The 25,613-nt window shown below is 42.0% G+C and overlaps 1 pseudogene; it reads left to right on the forward strand.

The window, feature by feature from the left end:
- Positions 1-12,412: 12,412 nt before the first annotated feature.
- Positions 12,413-12,965, forward strand: LOC101439410 (translocon-associated protein subunit beta pseudogene; annotated as a pseudogene).
- The last annotated feature ends 12,648 nt before the right edge of the window (positions 12,966-25,613 follow it).

Raw genomic sequence — 25,613 nt, forward strand, 5'->3', positions numbered from 1 at the left:
CTAATAGGTATCAGAGGACAAAGAAAAGTTAACTCTTACTGAGAACCTCCTATAAGTCAAGCACTGTACTAAGAGCTCTTCGTTGGTTTTCTTGTTTAGTACCTACAACAGACTAAGGAAGTAGCAGCAATTATCTTCATTTTACCAAAAAAACAACTGCATCCAGAGAGGAAAATACATCTAAGGCGAAAAAAATTGTGAGTTGGAAACTGCAAGAAGTGTTTTCCTTTTATTTTCTTCTCAAAATGGGTAAGGTATATGCCAGAGGTACAGTGACGGTGGTTCCTTGAATCCTAAACCTTCCAACATTGTTCAGGCTCCAGAGCAGACCTCCCTAGACCCCCAGCCAGGAACATGGGACAAGTGGATTTTAGGTCTTTGTTGGGTTTTTAGTTGCCCAGTGTCTCTGACCTGGGCCATGGACTGGGGGTGTGGAGGGAGGGGGCCCAGTGCCTGTTGCTCTTCTTCTTGAAGAAACTCCAGCCCTTGCCTGAAAAATGCAATGCTGGAAGAGGACAGTCTCTAACGAGAATCCCTGGCATTGGCCCGTGGCTCAGGAACTGACAAGGCCCCCACAAACAGGCTCTCAGTGAGTGCCACGAGAACACCTTAGAGGATTCCCCATTCCACAGGGGAAGAGCGGAGGCTCAGAGAGGCAAAGTGGTTCTCCTCCAAGTTCCAGACAGAGTGCGGGCTTAGCTATATAATCTGTAGGGCCCAGGGCAAAATGAAAATGTGGGGCCCTTGTTCAAAAATTATTAAGAATCTCAAGACAATGACAGCAGCACATTCAACCAGGCCCTTCTGGCATGAGAAGAGGTCACATGCCCACGAAGCAGCCCTTAGAGGTCAGGAGCTGAGCCAGGACTTGGGGGCATGCGGTTAGAGCACGCTCCAACGCCCCACAGCTGCTTCTCCTGCCGGAGTCCAGGGTCCTTCCAGGAGCCTCCAGAGCGGGGAGCAAGGCCCTGACGTGAGGCACAGACAGCGCGAAAGTCAGAGACGGCCTCAGACTCCAGCGGACCCAGTTCACCAACCGCATTAGCGGAATTCAATTGTGATGCTCTGTAATTACTATTCTTTTCTAGGAACAAGAGGACCAAACTGAATTAGGAGGAGGGACCTGTCTATACTGTCATTCAGGAAAAAAAAAAAAAAAAAGGAGGGAGGGAGGGAGGGAAATTGGAAAGGGAAAAAAAAAAAAACCCAACACAAAATCCACTTTCACTCTGAGGTCCTGGACTGAGTTGCAGGGCACCGGGGCTGTGTCGCCTCTACATCTATAACCTGCCACAAGACCGAGAGCAAAGACTTTTCCTCCCTAGCCTTGGTTTCCTAAATTGTGAAAGGGGAATAAAATATTATTTTTGGAACTCGTATGAAGATTAAATTAGACAACTCAATGTTACTTAACTTTTTAGGGGGAATGCCACAAAAAACATGTTTAATTTCAGGGAGTTTCATGGTTTCCTGAAGTACAACCACAATGTCCCTAGAAATGCCTAGAAGTCAAGTTAAGAACATCTAAAAGAAGGAATGCGAAAGCACAATGCAGTTAAAATAGTTTTTGCTATTTTGTGGGATTTCAAATCACTGTAATATGAATACATTGAGTAAAAAAGGCTCTGTTGAAATATTCAGACTTATTAACTAGCAGGCCAGAGGACCTATGCATTATTTTATTCTGCTCCAGCATAAATATTTCATAAATTACATGCAATTATTAACAACATCAACACTAGCAAATTAATTACTGTCAATTCATATTAATAAAATTGTATTTTGTAATAAATAAAGTTAGTTTACTGTGCCCCAGCAGTCTCAGAGGTATTCTCATTTGTCAATTGTCCTCTACTTCAGGCTAAAACAAAAGTAATCAAATAACTAATTATTGTACTAAATGTATCACTGTTTATATGTCAATGAAAACTCACAATTATTTATAACCCTTAGGACTGAATATTCAAATCTGTGTTTATCCCTATATTGAGAGAAATTTTCCAGCCCTCTCCTTTGTACACACTCCTCCATCTCCACCCTCCACCACCTGAGCGGAGACACCTGGGCCCAGGAACCTCGGAAAAGCCATCTCAGCAACGAGTGACGTAGGGGCTCCCGCCTGAGCAGGAACTTTAGTGTTCGCAGACTTGGATGGCGTTGCCCCCACTGCCGGTGGCCAGCTGCTCCACTGCTTTAATTTAGTGCCACATTGGCTCCTGCTGCCAATTTTCATTCTTAAAATTAAAAATTCCATCTTCAATAAAGGCTCCAGAGCTGTGACCTGAGATCACGACACTGATTCTTTTGCCACTAGTCTATTGCAAAGTCGGGGGAGTCACCTCACCCCACTGAAGTAAAAATAATAGCAACTACATGGGAAACCAGGCCCCTGATGCCTGCTGGCGAGAGTGTAAAATGGTGCAGCCACTGTGGAAATCAGTTTGGTGGTTCCTCAAAAAGTTAAATACAGAATTACCATATGACCCGCAATTCCAGTCTTTGGCACATACCCCAAAGAGCTGAAAGAAGGAACTCAAGACACCTTGTACCCCAATGTTGGAGACACATTATTCACAATAGCCAAAAGGTGTAAACAACCCAAGTGGTCATCAGCAGGTGACTGGACAAACAACATGTGGTCTATCCAAACAATGGAATGTAATTCAGCCATAAAAAGGAATGAAGTTCAGATATGTGCTACAACATGGATGAGCCTTGACGACATTAAGCTAGTTGAAAGAAACCAGACAAAAAGGGACATAGTGTATGATTCTCACAACAGTTTAGTGAGTTTGTGGTTCCATTTTACAGGTGGAGAAACTGAGGCTCTACAAAGTCACAACTCATCTGGGAGCACGCACAGGAGGAAAGTCGGTGGCCAAGACCAAACCCCAGCTCCCCGGACCTCCCCTCCCAGGAGGCGTTCACTGTGCATCCCCAAGGATCCCTTAAGGAAGCCCTGCACATCCCCACCGGCTTCCTCCCTGGGAGGCCCAGCCTGGCTGCTCAGACAGGAACCTGAGACTCGGCCAGGCCCGTGGGGTCAGAGGTATCTTAAACTCTCAGTATTTAAACTCCAGTTGAAAAAAACAATGTGTCCAGGCCCATTTTCCCCCCAAGGAAATATTCTGATTACTCTCTAATTTTGTGTTTATAATGCCAGAAGTGTTTTCAACTACTCACGAAATACCCGTCAGCAGAGTTGCTGCCACGGTGCAGGAGTTTTGGAATGGGACTTGGAGCCCATCTCTTGCTTCATCAGGGGAATACGGGTCCTGTTGGGAGTGAGGCGCTGGCCTGTGCCAGAAGCATGCCCCCATGGGTTCCCAGGGGTGCCAAGGTCATCTGAGGGCTACACTACAAACAGATCCCCAGACTGCATCTTGGCAATGCTGATTCAGGAGGTCAGGGTGGAGCCCAGGAATCCATATTTAAAGATTTTTTATTTCTCTCCCCTTCCCACCCCCTGCCCCCCAGTTGTCTGCTCTGTGTCCATTCGCTGTGTGTTCTGTGTCTGCTTGTATTCTTGTTGGAGGCACCGGGAATCTGTCTCTTTTTTGTTGTGTCATCTTGCTGCGTCAGCTCTCCGTGTGTGCGGTGCCACTCCTGGGCAGGCTGCACTTTTTTTCATGTGGGGCAGCTCTCCTTATGGGGCACACACCTTGCACGTGGGGCTCCCCTATGCAGGGGACACCCCTGCGTGGCAGGGCACTCCTTGCACGCATCAGCACTGCGCGTGGGCCAGCTCACCACAGAGGTCAGGAGACTCTGGGTTTGAACCCTGGACCTCCCACGTGGTAGGCAGATGCTCTATCAGTTTAGCCAAATCTGCTTCCCTAGGAATCCATATTTAAGAGCTTCCCAATGTTTGAGAATCACTCATGCAGAAAAGCTAACAAAGGTCATCACTGTAATGATAATAACAGCAGCTAACACTCAGTGAGCTTTTCCTGCGTGCCACACTCTGGCCTAAGTGCCTTACACACACGGCTCACTCCACCCCTCATCAGCACTCCAGGGCAGCAAGTATCATTATGTGCAGTTGACAAGAGAAATTGGGGCACAGAGATGTTACCTGACTTGCCTAAGGCCACACAGCCAATAAGTGAGGAGCTAGAGTTAGAGCCTTGTGTTTAACTCTTTGTCCATGGGCACAGTTGTGTGACAAGGAGCGAAGTCCAAGAACCATCCTAGACGTTCACGGGACCAAGTGAGCTCAGAAAAGACAAACTCATCCATAGGACAGCTCACACTGCTGGCAGGTCTGGGGACTAGGGGTTCGAGTGACGCACTTCAGTTCACTGGGCCCCTCCACAGGAAAGATGCTATACTAGGACGGGGAGGGGGTGACAGAGAGAGGGCATGGGGGGTCTATGGGCCAAAGGAGAGGGAAGAGGGCCTCCCCAGCCAGGGCAGCCACCAAGGAAGTGCCTGAGATGTGCCAGACAGGCAGGTGGGACCAGCACACAGTGGTGCGTGTGCCCTAAACATCTGACAAATACATGAATGAGGGGTGAATAAATGAAGGGCAGGGAGGTAAGAAAGGGGAAGGACCTACACAGAAGAGCCTACAGATGCAGAGGCAGCAGCACTGGAGAGCTTACACAGTGGCTGGAACGGAACGTACATCTAGGGAAGCAGCAAAATTTAGGAGAGAAAAATAACAACGCAGCTCACATTACCTGGAAGTTAAGTCTTACGCTCTGTTAAGAATTTTATGTCTCATTTCATCCTATAAGCTTTTATTATGATGTCCATTTTATAGATGAGGACACTGGGGCTCAGAGCAGTTAAGAAACTTGCCCAAGAACACAGAGCTCATAAATGGCAGAAGCAGGACTCCAGCCTGCATCCACGTTGACTCCAGGGCCCACCCGCTGGTCCGTGCAGGGACTCGGGGATTACACTTTGCTCTGTGGCTGACAGGGAGCTCCTGCCTGGAGCCATGCCTGGAAGGAACCATCAGGAAGCAGTGCATGGACCCCTCCGTGACCCAAGTGGAAAAGCTAAGTGACCTATATACATACCCTAAAATAGAATTAGCCCACACAGCAATTTCTTAAAATAAAAACTCCAGATGGGAAGTTTTGATTGCAAGCTGATGACACAAGGGAGAAAGACTCATCTTTTTGGTAAATATTCCCCATTCCCAAAACATGGAGAAATCAGCCCACATCTAACAGGCTCTTTCCATTCATTTAAAGGGACAGGATTATTTTCTGTATATTGCTGTTGGTTTCCAACATGCAAACAAACAAACAGAAGAATCTTCGGTTACTCTCAAGAAGAAGGTCAATTATTAGGGCATCCTTCAGAAGCCATGGGAACAGTCCTCCCGGAGGAAACCTGAGTGCTGGGGGTGGGGGGAGGCCGGGGGTCATCGGCACCTTAAAGGCTCGTGCTGCTCTGACAGAGCACCGGTGACCATCCCCACTGCGCAGGCCCAGGGGCTTAGAGTGTGGCAGGCACCCTCCAGAAACCAACTGCCCATCAGCAAGGCAGGCCATGGGGGCTGTGGATCCATGGGAGCCAGCATCATTCCCAAGGATGGTGTGCAGTGGGGAGCCATACACACAAAAAAAACAAAAAACCCTCAAATCTATGCTGCCTCAGAACAACCCCAAACGACCCCTTCACTAATCGATCTGAGGTCTGTCGCGCTTCTAGGGCTTTAGAGCTCATCACTGGAGCCTTTGCATTTTACAGAGATGGCAGCAGGAGCTCACAGAAGTCCTCTTGCCCAAACCACACAGCCAGGTCGAGGGAGACAGAGGCAGCCCCAAAATACAAGCCCTCTGGCCCCCATCCAAGGCGTTCTTTCCAGTCCATGGGACTGATTCTTCCTGATAAATAAAAATCAAAGAGCAGAAGCAGGCACACACATACACACTATTCTATAAACTGTAAAAATAATTGAATCCAGGAAATCAAAGTTCAACATGACATTGTCCTTAATTAATGATGCTCTTCCCATATTTTTTTCTCTTCGCATTTGCTTTTTAAGAACCTGAAGAGTTAAGCAGAGCGACTGAATTAATTCTGAATTTCTTGCCTTTTAATAGTTGGTGTCACCACCTTCATGTGATTCAAATTTAGTTGCTTTGCATCTAATTGAAACATTGCACACAAAAAAAGGTAATTTGACATCCAAAGGAGGAGTGAAGGGAGAGCAGAGAAAAAGGAGACATATTACTTAACTTTGTGATGATAATTACCTGAACACAAAGACACTTACAAGAACATTCTACATTGGATATCATCCAGAAAAATTAAACCTATGTTGCCGCTTCAATACATCTGAATACTAGGAATTGGCAGAAAAACATCTATTCTATGAATAATAGCCTCTACAGTCCCTACGGACAGCAGTACATGAATTAAAGAAAAAAAGAAAAAGAAAAAGAAAAGAAAGTAAAAGAAAAAATAGAGTCTCAAGCCTTCTCCAAAATGGTGCTAATGCATTGCTGAAACTTAATTTTATAATTTACTAGCAGTCAAGATGGCAGGAAATAAAATAATTTGCTATATTCTGCACAACAAACCCTGCTTTTCCTGGGAAGGGGTAATTATCCCCATGGAAAAAAAAAAGAAAGAAAAAAATACGCCATCTCATATTAGGCTAAAGTCTCATCAAGAAGAGAAAAAGTGCCTCATTACACGTAATTACCAGAGAATTAGAAACATCATTTAACTAAATGAGCGAATAATGCTCAGGATATTGAAGAAACTTGCCTGCACTTCTGCAAAGCACTCTAAGTCCCATTACAAAAATTGCCCCTCTTTAATGGAATAATTTTAGGCCTTGTCTGCCTTGCTTTAAAAATAAAGAGCCTCCGAGAGGCAGAAAGAGGCTGGAACTGCCATAAACAACTGTTGAAAGGACTGAAAAGAAGGCGCTGTCTCTCCTGGAGACCAAGATTCAGAATGACTCATAATCTACCATAATCATGAAAATTAAACCTGAGGACTCAGGGAGAAAAAAAAAAGGATTACCCCCTTTTTAATTGAACTTCCTCAAGACTGCGATGTACTTGTGAGTATGTATTAGGGCTAAGAGATGAAAGATTTTCAGGTTCGGATACAGCTTTCCTGTTCTAATACAAAAGCAGTTATAGCCATTGGATGGTCTTGTGAAAAATAAAATAAAATGCTAACATACCTGCAGATTGATGTTTATGGCAGCTTAATGCAATGATTTTCTAGCCACACAAAAGTCTTCAGGCTTGGGCTGGAATGCCCTCCCCCTTTTCTCTTTGCTTTTAATATTTGTCAAGATTTAGGACGAAAGCAGTGAGTTGAATATAACAGCCCCCGCCTCCTGCAACAACCACCTTTACTGACACAGGGGTCCAGCAGGGAAAAGGGCGCTGACCACGGCAGCTTCGCCATAACCTCTTGATGCTGGAGCAAGTAAAATTCAGAAAGGAATTGGTATTTGTCAGATAATTAAGAAACAGCTGAGGAAGAGTCCAAAGAGGCCACTTTGAAGAAGAAACCAGAGTCAGGGAGGGGCTGCAGGATCATCCTAAGGGCCCTGCTCAGAAAACTAAGAAGGAGTTGCCCCCAACCTCAAGTGAGGACCAAACCCCTTTCCTGGGACAGGCGAAGCCAGTGCCAAAATAATGCCATTCCCTTTGCCATGGAGCATTAGCCATCATCACCTCCAACCCTCATTTGATAGAGGTAAAAGCTGTAGCCCAAGGCCACAGAGGTGCCCCCTCCCCAGGGCCTCTTAGGCCAAGTTAGGAGTCATATACAAAGTCACACCTGCCTCTCAGTGGGCAGGACAACATTCCTACTTACCACACCATGCCCTTCAGAGGGTCATGGTCCAAGTGCATTCCTTCCTGATCCAACACATGCAAATGACAGAAAGAAGAGAAAGTAGCAAGGTGCCTGCCAGCAGTGGGCATGCTCATCCCATTTGCCTGCCCTTGGGAAGCTTGCAGATGGTAGATGGGGAAGGCAGGGTTCCTGGGGTTAGAATAGCAGAGCCTGGTCTAGTCCTCTGCGTCCCTAGGCCTTTGGACAAGTCTCTCTGAACCCTTCCAGTTCTACAGCCCTGTACTCAAGAATTTAGATAATAACTTGAGTAAATAGCTGTTTCTCAGGGCTGAGAACAGCTTCATACAGATAAAGGTCTGGAAATAGAAGCCACATTTGGAGTTGGTATTGTGCAAAGTACTTTTCAAGTCCCCTTGCTGAACTCTAAGATTGTACTTTGCACTGTTGAAATTCCCAGATGAGAGGGAAAAACTGCAAAGAGGAAGCCAACCTTCTATCCCAAGTAAATGGAACAATGTAGAAGGACACAGTGGTGGAAGCTACTGCTTATCTCATTTAAGGAAGGTAAGTCAGGTTAACTGATCACACAACTAACAAGAGGTAGACCTGGAGTCAGAACTCAGATCTACCTGCTTCCAAAATCCTTTCCCCAGACCCCCAAAATTCTGTCTTCTCCAATGAGCATATTAATAATACTACTGTTTGCCACCATATAGCACTTCAAAATGCTTTTCAAAATGCTTTCACACCTGCTATCTCCAATGAAGCGGACAACACAATCTCCATTTCAGACCCAGACATGAAATAATTCGGGCAAAGTCATCCTGCCCCTAGCGCCAAGGCCAGTAACATTTATCCCTGATCAGGTGATCATGTTGATGGTGGTGGTACGACAAATTCTGGGAGAAGATCCATCTGACCAAAGATTTGTACATTCAATCCCATTGATTCAGGTTCATCAACTCAGGTTTATTTTCTCAATGTAGACAATACCAGGGGACAAGAAATATTTGCAAGACCACTTTTATTTTTCTAATTGTTTCTGTCTGATCATCTATGTTGCTCCATAGGAAACCAAAAGCATGTTAAATCACGTGCTCTAGCTAATCACGATGACATAATAACCTCACAGTTTGATCACCCATCTGTTCCAAACACCACAGTAATGACAGCTAAAATCAAAAAATATTTTAAAAAGACAGAGTTGGGCTCTAAAACAAGATAAATATTTCTGTGGACTTGAATAGCTGATCTTTGAGTATGGAAGTAGGAAGCAGCAGCAGGGAATTTGATTCCTGCTGGGTAAAAACAGGGAGAGGGGGCTTTAAAAAGAGAAAATCAACAACAATAACAAAGGACCAAAATTAAAAAGCTCCACTCAAAATAAGCCTGTAAATTAAAAATTCCGGGGAAGCGGATGTGGCTCAACTGATAGTTAGTCTACCCTATGGAGGGCCCAGGGTTCGGTCCCCAGGGCCTCCTGACCCATGTGGTGAGCTGGCCCATGCACAATGCTGCCATGCACTAGGAGTGCCGTGCCAAGCAGGGGCATCCCCACGAAGGGGAGCCCCACGCACAAGGTGTGAGCCCCGCAAGGAGAGCTGCCCCGTGTGAAAAAAGTGCAGCCTACCTAGGAGTGGCGCCGCACACACGGAGAGCTGACGCAGCAAGATGATGCAATAAAAAAGAAATGGAGATTCCCAGTGCCGCCTGATAATACAAGCGGATGCAGAAGAACACACTTCAAATGGACACAGAGCAGACAATGGGGGGGAAGGGGAGAGAAATACATAAAATAAATCTTCAAAAAAAAAATTCCAAGTCAGCCATTGGAATAAAAATGGAGACATGAATTTACACAAAATGAAACTAATTTCAATAGCTAAGAATATCAAAAACTTTAAATATTTATGTTTAAAATATGCAAGAAGGTAAATGAAGGCATAACTTCATTAAAAACAGTTCAAGAAATTATGTATCGGCTCGGGTTTGAAACAGAAAGCTCCCAAGTCCAGCCAGCCGTCAATAAACCATTTTTCCTTCTCAAAATCAAAAAAAAAAAAGAAATTATGTATCAAAAATAGGCAAATATAAAACAATGAGAGGTAGATATGAAAATCTATGAGAAATCCTAGAAATGAAATATCTTGTTGAAAAGAAAAACTTACTAGATGGAAAAACTTTCTGAAAGAATTAGTAAATTGGAAGAGAGAAACTCATCCGGAATCCAGTGTGAAGAAAAAACAAAATTAAAATACGAAAAGTCAATTAGGGGAAGCGGCTGTGGCTCAATTGATTGGGCTCCTGTCTACCATATGGGAGGCCGTGGGTTTGTGTCCCAGAGCCACCTTGTGAAGGTAAGTTGGCCCACACCCATGGAGAGCTGACAGCCGGCACCCGTGGAGAGCTAACAGGCCATGCCTGCGTAGAGCTGGTGCAGCAAGATGACCCAACAAAGGGAAACAGGCAGACACAGAAGAATGCGCAGCGAATGGACACAGAGAGCAGACAGCAAGCAAGCCACAAGGGGGGGATAAATAAATAATAAATCTTTTTTAAAAATCACTTATGACACACAGAGGAAGAATTATAAAGCTTCAATATTCACTAAGCAGGAATGTGGAAAGAAAATAATGGAGGGACTAGGGAAGCAATATTTGGAAATATAACATTTCTTGAAAATCTTCAAGAATTAGAGATTTGTGTTGTATTTTAAGAATCAAGCAGAGATAAATAATCAGAAATCCATACCTAGACTCATCATAGTGAAATTGCAGAATATAACAAACAAAGCAACAATCATAATAGCATCTGGATCAGAAAAAAAGTTAGATAAACTTCAAAGCAGGAGGTTCTTAACCTTTTCTGTTCCATGGACCCCTCTGCTGGTCAGGTAAAAACCACAGACCGCTTACTAAGTCCATGCTATACTGTGTGCTATTTAATAACACACCAACTTGTCCCCACAAAAATAATGCTGCTTTGAATTTTAATTCAAGCAGATGGACCCCTTGTTCAGAACCCTTGCTTTATAGGGACCACAATGAGACTCATGTACAGATGTTAAAAAAAAAAGTTATAATGAGGGAAAATTAATATTCAACCTATAATTTTCTATGCAGCTAAACTAACTTTCATGAGTGAGGACTAAATAAACACATTATCTGGAACACAAAGACACACTTAGATTCTCATGAAATAAACTAGTGAAGGATATATTATGACAAGAAATGAAGACAAAATGGCAGCATAGAAAGCTTTACAAGTTGCCCTCTCCACTAAAAAAATGAAAGAGCTAGAAAAAAGAGACTAGAACTAACCATGTTGGTAACTCTGGAACCAGAATGGACATTTAAAAGAATTACAGGAGTGCCAGAGGAGGGAAGAAGCTGCCAAGAGTTCAGCTTTTGTAAGTGAAAGCTCAAACCAGGGACCAGCTCCCATTGTTCAGCTCATCAGCAACTGCATAAATAACTGGCTATGGCAACATGGCCTGGATTCCTTACCTGGGGCCAAGGCTGACAGGGAAAACCTCCTCCTCTAAAAGTTGGGGTTGAGGGTCACAGTAAGTCTGGGGGAATACCTGATGGGCCAACATAGAAGCTGACTTCAGTTTCCATCCTCCAGACAACAGCACTTCCACAAACACATAACAAGAGACTTGGAGAGGCAGTGTACTTCATTATTTTTTTCTAGTTTTTTTTTCCCCTTGTTGTGTGTGTGTATGTGTGTGTATGTGTGTGTTCTGTTTTGTCTATTTGTTAGTATTTTTTCTCTCTCTCTTTCTTCCCTTCCTTTTTTCCCCTTTATTCCTTCATTTTTCCTCCTTATTCTTAGTCTGGAAGAACAAAGAGTGGGAGAACTCTGGAAAGACTGACCTCACTTACTACTCAGAATGTGCCATTCTCAACCAAAAAAAAATTACAGAACATACAAGGAAACAGAATGGTATGGCCCAGTTACAGGAACAAAAGAATTACCAAAAAATATTCTAGAGGAAGCCCAGTCTCTGGAACTACTAATCAAAGATCTTAGAGCAACTCGCATAAATAGGATCAATGAAGTAAAGGAAAATATAGACAAGAAACTAAAGGAAATCAGGAAAACAATATTTGAACAAAATAAGAATTTCAATAATGATAGAATTTATTATAGGGAAGAGCAAACTGGAAAATCTGGAACTCAAACATAATTAACAGAAGTGAAAAATTCAATAGAGGGGTTCAAGAGAAGACTGGAGGAGGCAGGCATAAGTAAGGATTAGCAAACTCAAAACAAAACTATTGAAATTGTCCAACTTGAGAAGCAGAAAGAAAAAGGGTTGGAAAAAAATGAAGAGAGCCTGAGGAACCTGTGGGACACCATCAAGTATACCAATATATGCATCACAGGAGTCCCAGAAGGAAAAGAGATAAAGGGCTAGAAAAAATATTTGAGGAAATAATAGCAGAAAACTTCCCAAATCTGATGAAAGATATGAATATACAAATCTAAGATGCTCAATGAATGCCAAGCAAGATGAATCCAAACAGATCAACATTGAGACACATTATTATCGAAATGTCCAATGCCAATGATAGAGATAGAATCTTAAAAACAGCAAGAGCAAAAGGTTTTGGGGATGTACATGATAAGGCTGTCATTTGTGGTGTTAGCTCTATTTGCTGTCACTCAAGCAGAAAAAGGAGCCAGGCTTTTGGCCTCCAAATTACTGCTGATCAGATATGCTGTGGAGGACTGAGACCTGAATTTACAATACAACATCTATAATGCTGGCTCAAGTGCTGCTTTAGATGAGGAATTATCTGATGATTCCTTCCCCCCAGAAGACTTTGGCATCGTCTCTGGAATGCTCAATGTCAAACGGGACAGAATTGCCCCTGCTAGCAGCATCTCCCATACTGTGGTCCTGTACCCTTTCAAGGATGGTTATTTCAACTTTGCCTCAGTAACCTTTACATACCTGGCCCAGGAGGATGGGTCCATTGTGATTGGCTGTACCAGTGCTCCTGGACAAGGAGGAATCTTGTCTCAGTAGGAGTTTGATAGGAGACTCTCACCCCATTTTCTGGATTGAGCCAGCATTTGGGATCATGATCCTTCTCTCCGCCGGCATCCCTCTGTGGTTGTTGTACTCCAGCAAGATGAAATATGACACTCCCAAAACCAACAAGAACTGAGTGGGACTTCTGTGGCCTCCCCTACCAAGAAATATCCAGGTACTTTCCAGACTCCAAAGGGTATCTCAAATGCAACCTCTTCTCCCTTACCCCTTGACCACTTTCTTCTGGATCTTACCCTGCTCTAAACCAGAGTGAAGGAACAGACCAAGGACTCTATGAGAGCCTCCTTGGTTCCATCCTGAAGCCATACAGTGGGCCTTTATAGAAACAGGAATGCCTTTGTCAACAGGCTTGAGCCTAGAGGGGCGTCTGAATCCCCACTGTGCTGCTGGGTATATTGCTGGCAATGTGAACTCTCTCCAGGATCCAGGAGGGGACACTTCAGAGACTGCCTGAAACCACCACTGTCCCACACTTGCCCCTTTAGAAGTGGGTAGAAGATGAAATGAAAGCTGTGAGACTCTTGGAGGCTACCCGGCCCCCCTTTAAGGGAAGCACTTACCAAATGGAATTTTCTAATAAAAACAAATGTCACTCACCCACACATACACAAACAAGAGAGAAGCAATGTGTCATATATAAGGAATCCTTAATAAGATTAACATCTGATTTCTCAATAGAAACCATGGAGGCCAGAAGGTAGTAGAAGGATATATTTAAAGTGCTGAAAGGAAAAAAAACTGTTGCCTAAGAAGTTGTCCTTCAAAACTGAGGGACAAATTACAGTATTTCCAGATAAACAAAAACTGAGGGATTTCATTATTACTAGAACTGCCCTAAAGGAAATGCTAAAGGGAGTACTTGATGTTCAAAACAAAGAAAAAAAAAGGACACTAGATAGTATCTCAGTACTGGATGAAGAAATAAAGATCTCCAGTGTTACATAACAACATGAATAAATATAAAAGCTAGTGTTATTTTATTTTTCATATATAATACTCTCTTTTACTTCTTATAAGGCTTTAACTTCAAATCCATAAGAAAACAAAAGTAAATCTTTGTCATTGAGCACACAATGCATAAAGATGTAATTTGTGAAAAAAATACAAAAGAAAAAAAGATTTAATTTGTGAGAAAAACAACATAAAAAGGAGGGATGGGGGGAAATGGACTTGGCCCAGTGGTTAGGGCGTCCGTCTACCACATGGGAGGTCTGCGGTTCAAACCCCGGGCCTCCTTGACCCGTGTGGAGCTGGCCCATGCGCAGTGCTGATGCGCACAAGGAGTGCCCTGCCACGCAGGGGTGTCCCCCGCGTAGGGGAGCCCCACGCGCAAGGAGTGCGCCCCGTAAGGAGAGCCGCCCAGCGCGAAAGAAAGTGCAGGCTGCCCAGGAATGGCACCACCCATGCTTCCCATGCCGCTGACGACAACAGAAGCGGACAAAGAAACAAGATGCAGCAAAACAGACACAGAGAACAGACAACTGGGGGAGGGGGGGAATTAAATAAATAAATAAATCTTTAAAAAAAAAAAAAAAGGAGGGATGGAGGGATACAGGTACTGTGTATGTGTAGGCTACTAAAGTAAAGTTGGAATCAACATAAACTAAACAGTAATAGATTTAGTATGCTATGTAATCTTCCTGGTACCCATAAAATCTAAACAAAAGGAAAGGATAAGTGATTCAAATTGTTCATTATAAAAGAGCATCTAAACAAAAAAGGAAGGTAGTAATGGAGAAAATGGGGAGAGAAAAAAATATTAGCACAATGGCAGAAGTTAGTCTTGCCTTATCAGTAATTTCCTTAAATATAAATTGATTCAACCCTTCAATCAAAATGCAAAGATTGGCAGAATGGATAAAAAACATGACCCAACTATATGCTATTAACAGGAGACCCATCTTAGATCCACAGATACAAACAAGCTGAAAGTGAAAGGATGAGAAAAAATATTTCATGCCAATAGTAATCAAAAGAGTGTGGGGAGAGGAGCAGGTATAGCTTAGTGGTAGAGCATTAGCTTCCCATGAACAAGGTCTGGGGTTCAATCCCCAGCCCTGGTACCTCCAAAAAAAAAAAAAAAAGAGTGTGGGTGTTACTATATTAATTTACTATCAGACAAAAAAGACTTTAAGTCAAAAATCGTTACGAAAGATAAAGAAACACAATATATATCAATAAAAGGGTTCATTCAACACAGATTTAACAATTATAAACATATATACACCTGAACACCTAACAGCAGAGCACCAAACCATATAAAGCAAACACTGGTAGAAATGAAGAGAGAAATAAACAGTTCTATAATAATAATTAGAGATGTCAATATATCACTTTCAATACTGGATAGGATACTATACAGAAGATTAACAAAGAAATTGAGGATATGAACAATGCTATAAACCGATTAGAACCAACTCACATATATGAACACTCTTCCCAACAGCAGCAAAATACACATTCTTCTCAAGTGCACACAGATCATTCCCTACTATAGACCATATGTTAGGGCACAAGATAAATTTTTTTTAAAATTTTAATATTAAAAAAAAGTAACCTCTCTGAAATGAAGCTGGAAATTCATTTGGTATTCAAAGCCTGGTAAAGACATCATAAGAAAAGAAAATTACAGACCAATTTCCTTTATGAATATAGATGTAAAAGTCCTTAACAAAATACTAGCAAACCACATCTAATGACATACTAAAAAGATGATATACCATGATAAAGAGGGATTCATCCCAGGAATGAAAAGGTAGTTCAACAAACAAAAAACAATCAATGTTAATACACTACATAAACAGAATGAAGGGGGAAAAACAATTATCTCAATAAATCCTGAAAAGTTATTTGACAAAATCCAACATTTTGTCTGTATTAAGAAAAAAGCCAGAAAAGTAGGAAAAGAAGGGAATTTGCTCAATATAATAAAGGCCATTTACTTTTTTTAAAAAACCCACAGCTAACATCATACTCAATAGTGAAAGACTTAAAGCCTTCCCCCTTAAGATTGGGAACAAGAAAAGGATAAAAGCTTTTACCACCACAATTCAATATTGTACTAGAAGTTCTAGCCAAAGCAATTATGTAAGAAAAAGAAATAAAATATATTCAAATTGGAAAGGAAGAAGGAAAACTATCTCTATGTGTAGACAACATGATCCTAAATATAGAAAACCCAAAGGAATCCACAAGAAAACTACTAGACCTAATAAATAAATTCAGCAAAGTGTTAGGTTACAAGAGCAACACAAAAAAAAATAATTGCGTTCCTAAACACCAGCAATGAAGAATCCAAAGAGGAAATTTTTTAAAGTTCAATTTACAATAGCATTTATAAAAATAAAATATCTAGGAATAAATTTAAGGATACAAAAGGCACTGCAAAGCACTGCTGAAATAAATTAAAGAAAACCTAAATAAATGGCAAGACATCCCACATCCATGGATTACAAGAGTTGACATTGTTAATATGACATCACCCAAACCAATATACAAATTCAATGCCATTCCTACTAAAATTCAAGCAGTCTTTTTTGACGACATGAAAAAAACTAATCCTCCAATTTTATGGAACTGCAAGGGGCCCTAAATAGCCAAAACAACTCTGAAAAAGAATAAAAGGGTTAGAGGACTCACACTTCCCAATTTCAAATTATATTACAAAGAAGCAGTAATCAAAACAGTGTAGTACTGGCACAAAGAGACAAGTCAATGGAACAGATTTGAAAATCCAGTAATAGACCCACACCTCTATGGCGAATTGATTTCTGACACACGCAGTGGGGAAAGAATAGTCTCTTCAACAAATGGTACTGGGAAACTGGATATCCACATGCAGAAGAATGAAGCTAGACCTCTACCTCGTATCACATATAAAATTAATCAACTGAGAATGGACCAAGGACCTAAATATAGAGCTAAAACTATAAAATATTTAGAACACAGGGGTAAATCTTCAAGACCTGGAATTTGAAAATGAATTCTTAGATATGATGCCGAAAGCATGAGCAACAAAAGAAGCTACAGATAAATTTGATTTCATAAAAATTTAAAATGTTTGTGCATCAAAAGAAATTATCAAGAAAATAAAAGACAACCTATAGAATGGTAGAAAAAAGTTTCAAATTATATATCAGTAAGGGTCTAATATCTAGTATATATAAAGAACACCCACAACTTAACAATAAAAAGACAAACAACCCAATTAAAAATGGGCAAAGGATTTGAATAGACATTTTTCCAAAGAAGACATACAAATGGCCAATAGACACATAAAAAGAAGACATACAAATGGCCAACGGACACATAAAAAGATGCATTAGCCTTTAGGGAAATGCAAATTAAAACCATCAGATACCACTTCACACCCACAAAAATGACCATTATTTTTAAAACTCAGATAATAACAAGCATTGGAGAGGATGTGGAGGAATTAGAAATCTAGTGCATTGTTGTTGGGAATGTAAAATGGTGCAACCACTGTGGAAAACAATATGGTGGTTCCTCAAAACTTACATAATTACCATTTGACCCTGCAATACCACTTCTAGGTATATACTCAAAGAGAGTGAAAGAGGGGTCACAAATAGATAGGTGTATACCACTGTTTATAGCTGCATTATTCACAAAAGCCAAAAGCTACACAAGCGCCCATCAACAAATGAATAAATAAATGTGGTACACACAGATAATGGAATATTATTCAGCCGTAAGAAAAAAACAAAGTTATGTGATATGCTGCAATATGAAAGAAACTTGAAAACATGCTCAGTGGAATAAGTAAGACACATAAGGACAAAAATTGTATATCACTTAGATTACTAGAAATAGCAAAATCACCAAGACAGAAAACAGATCAGAGGTTACTGGGGGAGGGAAAGAGGGGGGAAAGGACAGTGTTTCTTTTTAAAAATGAAGTCAAAGAAGGACGGGGAGAAGGAAGAAGAGAGGGGGATGGAGGGTAGGGGAGGAGGTGGAGAAGAAACCCAAAGAAAAAAAGGCTCCTGGCAAGAAGATTGATAAAAATATGTTGCTACAAGTAATTAATTGCTAATGTATAAAAAGGAAAATAACAAGCTTTGATTTTTAAAAATTGGACAAAATTTTAAAACTATAAACACAATTACAAGACAGTGGAAGGGAGTATTCATTGAGTAGGGTATATGAGAAACCATTGTTATTGTTGGGAAGAGACATAAATACTGAGTAACCATAGAGTTTAATAGAAAATTGTATAGTTAATTATGAGTGTTAAAATTAGAAAGGTAACTATCAATCTATATTTTTCAAACCAGACATGAGGTAGAAGGAAGGGAGGGAATATAAAAAATATTATCAATCCAACAGAAAGTAGAGGAGAAGGAAAAGAATAGAAAAGCATTGTAAATAACAACACTCAAAGAAAATGGTAGAACCATAGAAATAAACAAATACATCAGTAACCACAAAAATGTAAATTGATTAAATCCACCAATTAAAAGACTGGAATCATTAAATTGCATTTGCATTTTGGTCCATCTATATAATGCTTAAAATTGACATACCTAAACCCACAAGAAAGCTGACACTTATGGAATATAAATATACTTCCCATGCAAATGCTAACCAAAATAAAGCTTACATAGTTACATCACATCAGATAATATTTAAAGCAAAATATATTAATAGGGGATGAAGAGGCATACTTCATAATAATTAAAGAAAAAGGTCCACCTAAAAAATAGAATAAGCATAAACTTGTATATACTCAATAGCATAGCCTCAAAATAGCAGAAACTAACAAATTGATGCATATAGTGGGAGGTCTTAACATATCATAAAATTTAATGTAGATCAAAATTTAATAAAAGCATAACAGATTTGACAAAAAAAAAAAAAAGTAGACAATCTGAAAACAGAAGAATTGAACCCTGCTCCTAACAAACAGAAAATTATTTGCTGATGCACAGGAGTCATCCCTAAAAATAAAGCATGCCACAAAGAAAAACTTAACAATCATAAAAATCTACACACTCTCTCTCGGAGTACACCGCTATTACATTCCAAAGCAACAATAAAAAGGTTGTCCATATGCTTGGAAATCTAAAAACGCACATATTGATAATTAAAGGGTAAAAGAGGGAATTATTAAATATGTGGAAACAAACACCAGTAAGAGTACCTCATATCAAAATTTCTGGGATGTAGTAAAGAAGGTACTTAAAAGCAAATATGGGTATGTACTAAAACTAATGAATATAGTGTTTTCACAGTTCAAAAAAACAAAACACTAATGCCTCCTTCCTCTCAGCCTCAGGCCACTCTGCTGGCTTTTATGCCTATCCCATCCCAGGAAACTATAAGCTTCTTGAAGACAAAGACTGTTTGATTCATCTTTGAATAATAATTAACACTTATTGTACACTGGTGTTTAGTACAACCACTTGATGTCTATTGTATCCTTTAAATGTTACAATAATTCCATGATAGGTGCTATTATTATCTCCACTTAAAGTAGAGGACACGTGGCACAGAAGTTAAATAATGACCCCAAATTTCATAATTAGCAAGTAACGGCACCTGCATTTAAACCTGACAGGTCTGACTACAGAGTCCACCTTCCTGAACCCAGTGCTTATGTTCAAGGTCAGGTCATTCAGAAAGGCTTGATTCAAGAGGTGTTTGAGTGAATGAATGAATGAACCCATCAGGAAAACCAAAAGCGATTAACAGTTCTCTGGTAAGCGGTGAGCTAAACAGCATTAAGGCATCCTGCTGGGTGAGATCAAGGGCATGCATTTGATGGAGTCCTCGTCCAGCTCAAACTTGAACCCCTAGTAAATCCTCACCACTGGTCATAAAAACCCACAAGTCATATGAGAGAGAGAAGGAAAGGGTGAAGGACAGAAACAGACATGGGTTGAAAACGGATTCTTTCACAAATGTGAATTTGTCAGGATTAGTACAAACCCACCTGCACAAATAGTGGAGTCACAAGGAGCATCTCCCTATAAAAAAAAAAACATGTTATGTCCCTAGAGACCAGAGGCCAGAAAGGTTTTAGCACCTTCAGTCACCTCTGAGCACTTGTCCTTAACAACACTAGGAGCGGGAAGCGGACTTGGCCCAGTGGTTAGGGCGTCCGTCTACCACATGGGAGGTCCACGGTTCATACCCCGGGCCTCCTTGACCCATGTGCAGCTGGCCCATGCGCAGTGCTGATGCACGCAAGAAGTGCCCTGCCACGCAAGGGGTGTCCCTGCAGAGGGGAGCCCCACGCGCAAGGAGTGTGCCCCGTAAGGAGAGCCACCCAGCGCGAAAGAAAGTGCAGCCTGCCCAGGAATGGTGCCGCACACACGGAGAGCTGATGCAACAAGATGGCTCAGCAAAAAGAAACACAGATTCCCGGTGCCGCTGATAAGGATAGAAGCGGTCACTGAAGAACACACAGCGAATGGACACAGAGAGCAGGCAACTGGGGGGTGGGGGGGAGAGAAATAAATCTTTAAAAAAAAAAAAAAACAACATTAGGAGCAACAGGCTTTGAAAGATTGAAAGACCTTTTGGGAAAAAAAAAGACTTCCCACTTGATTCTAATTCTCTTACTGTGCCAGTCAAGGCTCCATCAGGAGAGCGGAAACATCATAACGTTACGGAACAAAGGATTTATTATAGGAATCAGAGCTTAGATAGTTGTGGGAGACACTGGGGAGGCGAAGGTTCCAGAAGGAGTACTGGAGGATCAGGGACAGCAGTTGGCCTGAGAAGCCAGCATGTCCCACCACCCACGGGGCCTGCACCGGGAGCTCCAGTAGAGGCGGTGGGGGGCAGCTCCATCCTATGCAGGGCCAGAGGTTCCTGGGATCAGCAGGGTCAGGGGTCGGGAAGAAGGGCTGAAGGCACAGCAGAGAGGGCAAGGGCAGGTGGGACCCATCAGGCAGCTCTTCGACTATGCGTCACCACCAGACAGCGACAAAGCTTCAGGGAATGGCCGCTGCTCTCCTTTGGCCTTCCCAGTCTGGGCCTGCTCCTCTTTTAGCCAATTCTAATCCAGAAGCACACAGGCAAGTGGACTCTGGGAAAGAGAGTTCTCCGCTTCAACAAGCTGACCCAGCACAGTCCACCACTCCTTTAGTTAAATATAGAATATTTAAAGTTATTCACATCTTTGGGGAGATGGTACATTTTAATCATAATTATGTGTTAAATATTTCATGGTATATATCTTTGTCATATAATTAGGAATAAAGAATGTAATCTCAAAAATTGCTAAATAATTCAAATGGCTGAGGATGTGATTAAAGCAATGACTGAAACACAGACAAAAGGTAACTCAGGATCTTCAAACATGGTCTCCCAAGCAACATGTCAAAACCCAGGTGTAAAAAAAAAAAAGTGTTTGTAAGTGGAATTGATCCCAAAGGGAATCTTTTGTATGGCTTTAAATGTGGAAAGAAAACACATACATAGAGAATATATCCAAGTCATGTTACAAGAAAGGCAAGAAATATTTTAGTCCGTTTGTGAACTATAAATCAATATCCACTGTTTTCTGGCCATTGCCAAAGCCAATTCTCATTCATTTTACAAATATCATCTTCCTCTTTTCAAACCCCTTGTGGTTAAGGACTGCATTCTATTACTTCTAAAGGCCCCTACAGCAACCAGTTAAAAGACAATTGGCAAGGGCAAGGTATTTCTTGACAAATTTCAACCTAAAGCCATATTTAGTACATTCCGCTTTTATAAAGCACTATGCTTGGTGCTGGGGGGCAGTGAACCAGGGGGCCCCTGACCTCTCGAGGTTCATAACCCAGTATGAGAGTGCATGGAATTTACTCTAAAATAGAAATAAATGGGACTTTGAGAAGTGCTGAAGTACAAGAAAACACAACTGGGAACTATGGAGAGAGGTGAGATTAACCTGAAGTGGGAAATCTGGAAAGGCTTCTTTCAGAAGGTGAGAGCAAGTCTGGAAGGCTAAGACTTCAAAAGAAGGGCCTTTGTGTGAGAGAGAGAGAGAGAGTGAAAAAGAGAGGAGATAAGCAGGGAGGGGGGAAGAATACAGTTGAAGACAAATTGGGGGACTTGGGATATAAATCAGGCCCGACTTATCAATGGATCAACTTAAATCTTCTCCATTGGCCTCTCCAGTAAAATGACGCCCAAGGCTCCCGTCACTAAATCTTTAAACACAGTAACAATCACGCCTGTCATGCTTTAGAACCTAGGTTTAAAGAACTCACGCCTTTTGACGGAAACTGAAAACTTCTGGATGGGTCAAGCAAATTCTTATACCGTGAACTACATCCACCCTTCCACGCAGTCATTCAAAAATTTCATGTATTCATATATTCAAATGTATATACATATGCTTATTGGGCTAGGCGCTGTAGGGAAAATGAAAATTAAGAGTCTACTGCCTGGGAAGTGGATTTGGCTCAACAGATAGAGCATCTGCCTACCACACGGGAGGTCCAGGGTTCAAACCCAGGGCCTCCTGACCCGTGTGATGAGCTGGCCCATGTGCAGTGCTGATGCACACAAGGAGTGCTGTGCCACGCAGGGGTGTTCCCCGTGTAGGGGAGCCCCAAGTGCAAGGAGTGCACCCCGTAAGGAGAACCACCCAGCACAACAAAAGTGCAGCCTGCCCAGTAATGGAGCCGCACACACGGAGAGATGACGCAACAAAAGAAGACACAGATTCCTGGTGCCGCCGAGAATACAAGCGGACACAGAAGAACACACAGCAAATGGACAGAGAGCGCAGACAATGGGGGGAGGGGGGGAGAAATTTTTTTTTAAAAAGTCTACTGCCTGAATGAACTCGTTACCTGGGAGAGCATCCGAAACTTGGTGTGGATGGATAAATATTTATATAAACACTGGCTGGCTGGACTGATAGGGAGCAGGAAAAGAATACATGCTGCCATCAACCATATTAGCAAAACAAAGTGGTGGAGTGAGTGCTTGGGCTCCAGAGCTACCATGGGAACTGGGTGAATGCTACTGAATCTCTTATGAGTCTGGATCCTCAGCTGTAAAATGGGGTTAATAACAGCACCCTCACTGGTTTGTTGGGAGCAGGTAAACTATGCATGGAAAAAAATGAGCCAGTGTTCTTTTGGATGCATGATAAAGTTTTTAAGAATTCAGCAAGAAGAGGTAAAACGCTTCAATTTTTCTTATTCCCAAACCATCTATTGGCATACTTAAAAAACATAAGTCTATACTTGTAAAAACTGAGAACCTCTGCTTTTGAAAAGCTAAGAACAGCTGGTCAGGCCACATCAGCAAAAGATGGATTCTTAAAAGAGCCATTAAGAGAAAGCTGGGGCCTGGAGTCCCTCACGCACCCCAGGCCACCCAGCTAAGTGGGTCAGGCCTCGGTCTCCTGACACGAAGCCAGTGCAATAACCACAATTCCACATTTTCCCATGAAACCTTTATCAGGGCAGAATTTTGGCTTCAAGAATAAGCTCACCTGTTTTCCCAACATCTTCTCTTAAAAATTACTAGACTTGGAAAATCTATTACACCATCCAAATGGCAACCATCTTACTACATATGTTAATTGTCCAGTGATACCCACCAACATTTATTGTCTTCTGAAACCCCAAGGGTATATTCTGCTAAACCTGAACTGGGCCCAGAAGTGGGGATAACAGCAAGTCCTAAGTGACAGCCTGGCAGAATCCCTCCACAATGCACGTTCTAGTGTTTTCATTTCATTGTGCTCTGAAAAGACCCAATCATTCCCAATCATATGCATGCTAGAGCACAATCAGCAGTTGGGAGTGTGGGCATGAAACAGGTTGATTGAACCATTGCCTGCTGCCCACCACCCCCTAGACCAAGTGGCCCAGTGGAGGAAAGAAAGACTGCTCATTAGCTATAAACGGCCACCAGGTGACCTTCACCAGTGTGCCCTTGTCGCATTCTGCTTGGTGCAGGTGTCTCATCCAAAGGTTAAGAAGCTCTCATGAGGTTTTGGATCACAGAAAGGTCACAACTGTGGCAGGGGAAAACCACTGGTGTGGGGTGTTGGTGATGAGGGGATGTACGGGACAGATGCACCTGGGGCATGCCTCTCAAGCATATGAATATGTTCAAGTGGTCATGGAGCACTGTCTTGGTAGGTGGAGACACACAACTGAAAGAATATTTAATTCCCATCCTGGGGAGTTCTGCTACATTCTCTAATAGAACAGCAAGAATCCCCCAAGTACACGAGTAGTGCCTAGCGAAGGACAGACCATTATGCCAGGCCCTTGATACTGATGATTGTTCTTATGAAATTGAAATTTAGCCTAGTATTATATATTGCCTAAGAGTTACCTCCTGAAAGCCTCCTTGATGCTCAAATGTAGCCTCTCTCTAAGCCAAACTCAGCATATAAACAACTCCCAGGGATATCTCCCCAGGACCAAGGTATTATTACCAAGGACCAACTCAACTGGCAATGCTTTCGGTAAAAGACTGACCCAACTGGAGAAGCATTAAATACAAATGAGTTTTTATGGCTAAGAGATTTCAAAGTGAGTTGGGAGGTCATTCCAGAGGTTACACTTATTGCACATCTCAGCAGGATCTCACTGACAGCCACAGTAAACAGTGCTTCAAACAGCGGGGCTCCTGAGGGCTCTAGAGACATCTAGACACTATAAGCAAGGCAGATGGGCTCAGGAATTTAGCACCCTCTCAGTGGGCCTTAATTTGGAACTTATACTCCTCAGCTCGAGTTGGACTACACATGGCTCTTCTTCCCCTTTCATTTCAAACTTTATTTAGCACTGTACTTGTTAATTAATGTCCCAGAGACTCAAAGCTTTGGTCTGTTCATGTGCCACTTCACCCCGAAATCTAAGGAAAGTTGTTGCAACACCTCCTCTCCAGTTCACTGGCCTCACCCCAGGACAACTAACATGATGATGATGGACAGTGCCCATCCCAAGAAGTGTCTGCAAACTGCAAGTTCTATCCATCTGCCCCATGGGATCTAAGCCTCCTCTCAATCAGAAACAGTGGGCATCACCATCCCCAAAGACTCAAGGTTGGGGAATGAACAATGGACTAAAGACTTATTAATATTCTATTACAGACATTACTACTCTAGCAATGGAACTGATATGAAGGCAGCGGCTGCCAGAGCCTGAAAGGGAAGCGAGAGGGAAGAATAGCTGTAACATAGGGGTACTTTCAGGACATTGGAATTGTCCTGCCTGACACTGCAGTGACAGATACAGGCCATTATACATTTTGTCAAAACCTATAAAACCATGCAGGGCAGGGTATAAACTATATTCCATGGAAGTAGCAATGCTTCAATATGTTCACCAACTTTAACAAATGTACCACGAAGGATGTTGTTAATGTGGGAAAGCGTGGGAGGGGGTAGGGGTGAGGCATACGGGAATCCCGTTTTATATGTAATGGTTCTGTAATCCAGAGGTTCTTAAGGAATCCATGAGCTTGAATTAAAATTCAAAATATTATTTTTGTGGGGACATGTTGGTGCAAGTGTGATGAATTTATTAAATAATATATAGTGTGGACTTAGTAAGGAGTCCATGATTTTCACCTGACTGGCAAAGGGTATGTGGAAAAAGGTGACGAACCCCTGACGTAATCTAAGGCTTCTTTAAAAATAAAAAATAAACATTAAAAAAAAAAAAGAAAGCTCTCATGAGAGACACACATTATTTCTTCCAGCTAGCAGTCAGCAGTGATGGATGAGTCCGTTAGGATGGCCAGGAGGCCATGTTTTCTATAAGGCTGTCAA

Source organism: Dasypus novemcinctus, chromosome 6, assembly GCF_030445035.2.
Source record: "Dasypus novemcinctus isolate mDasNov1 chromosome 6, mDasNov1.1.hap2, whole genome shotgun sequence".
Taxonomy (NCBI): Eukaryota; Metazoa; Chordata; class Mammalia; order Cingulata; family Dasypodidae; genus Dasypus; species Dasypus novemcinctus.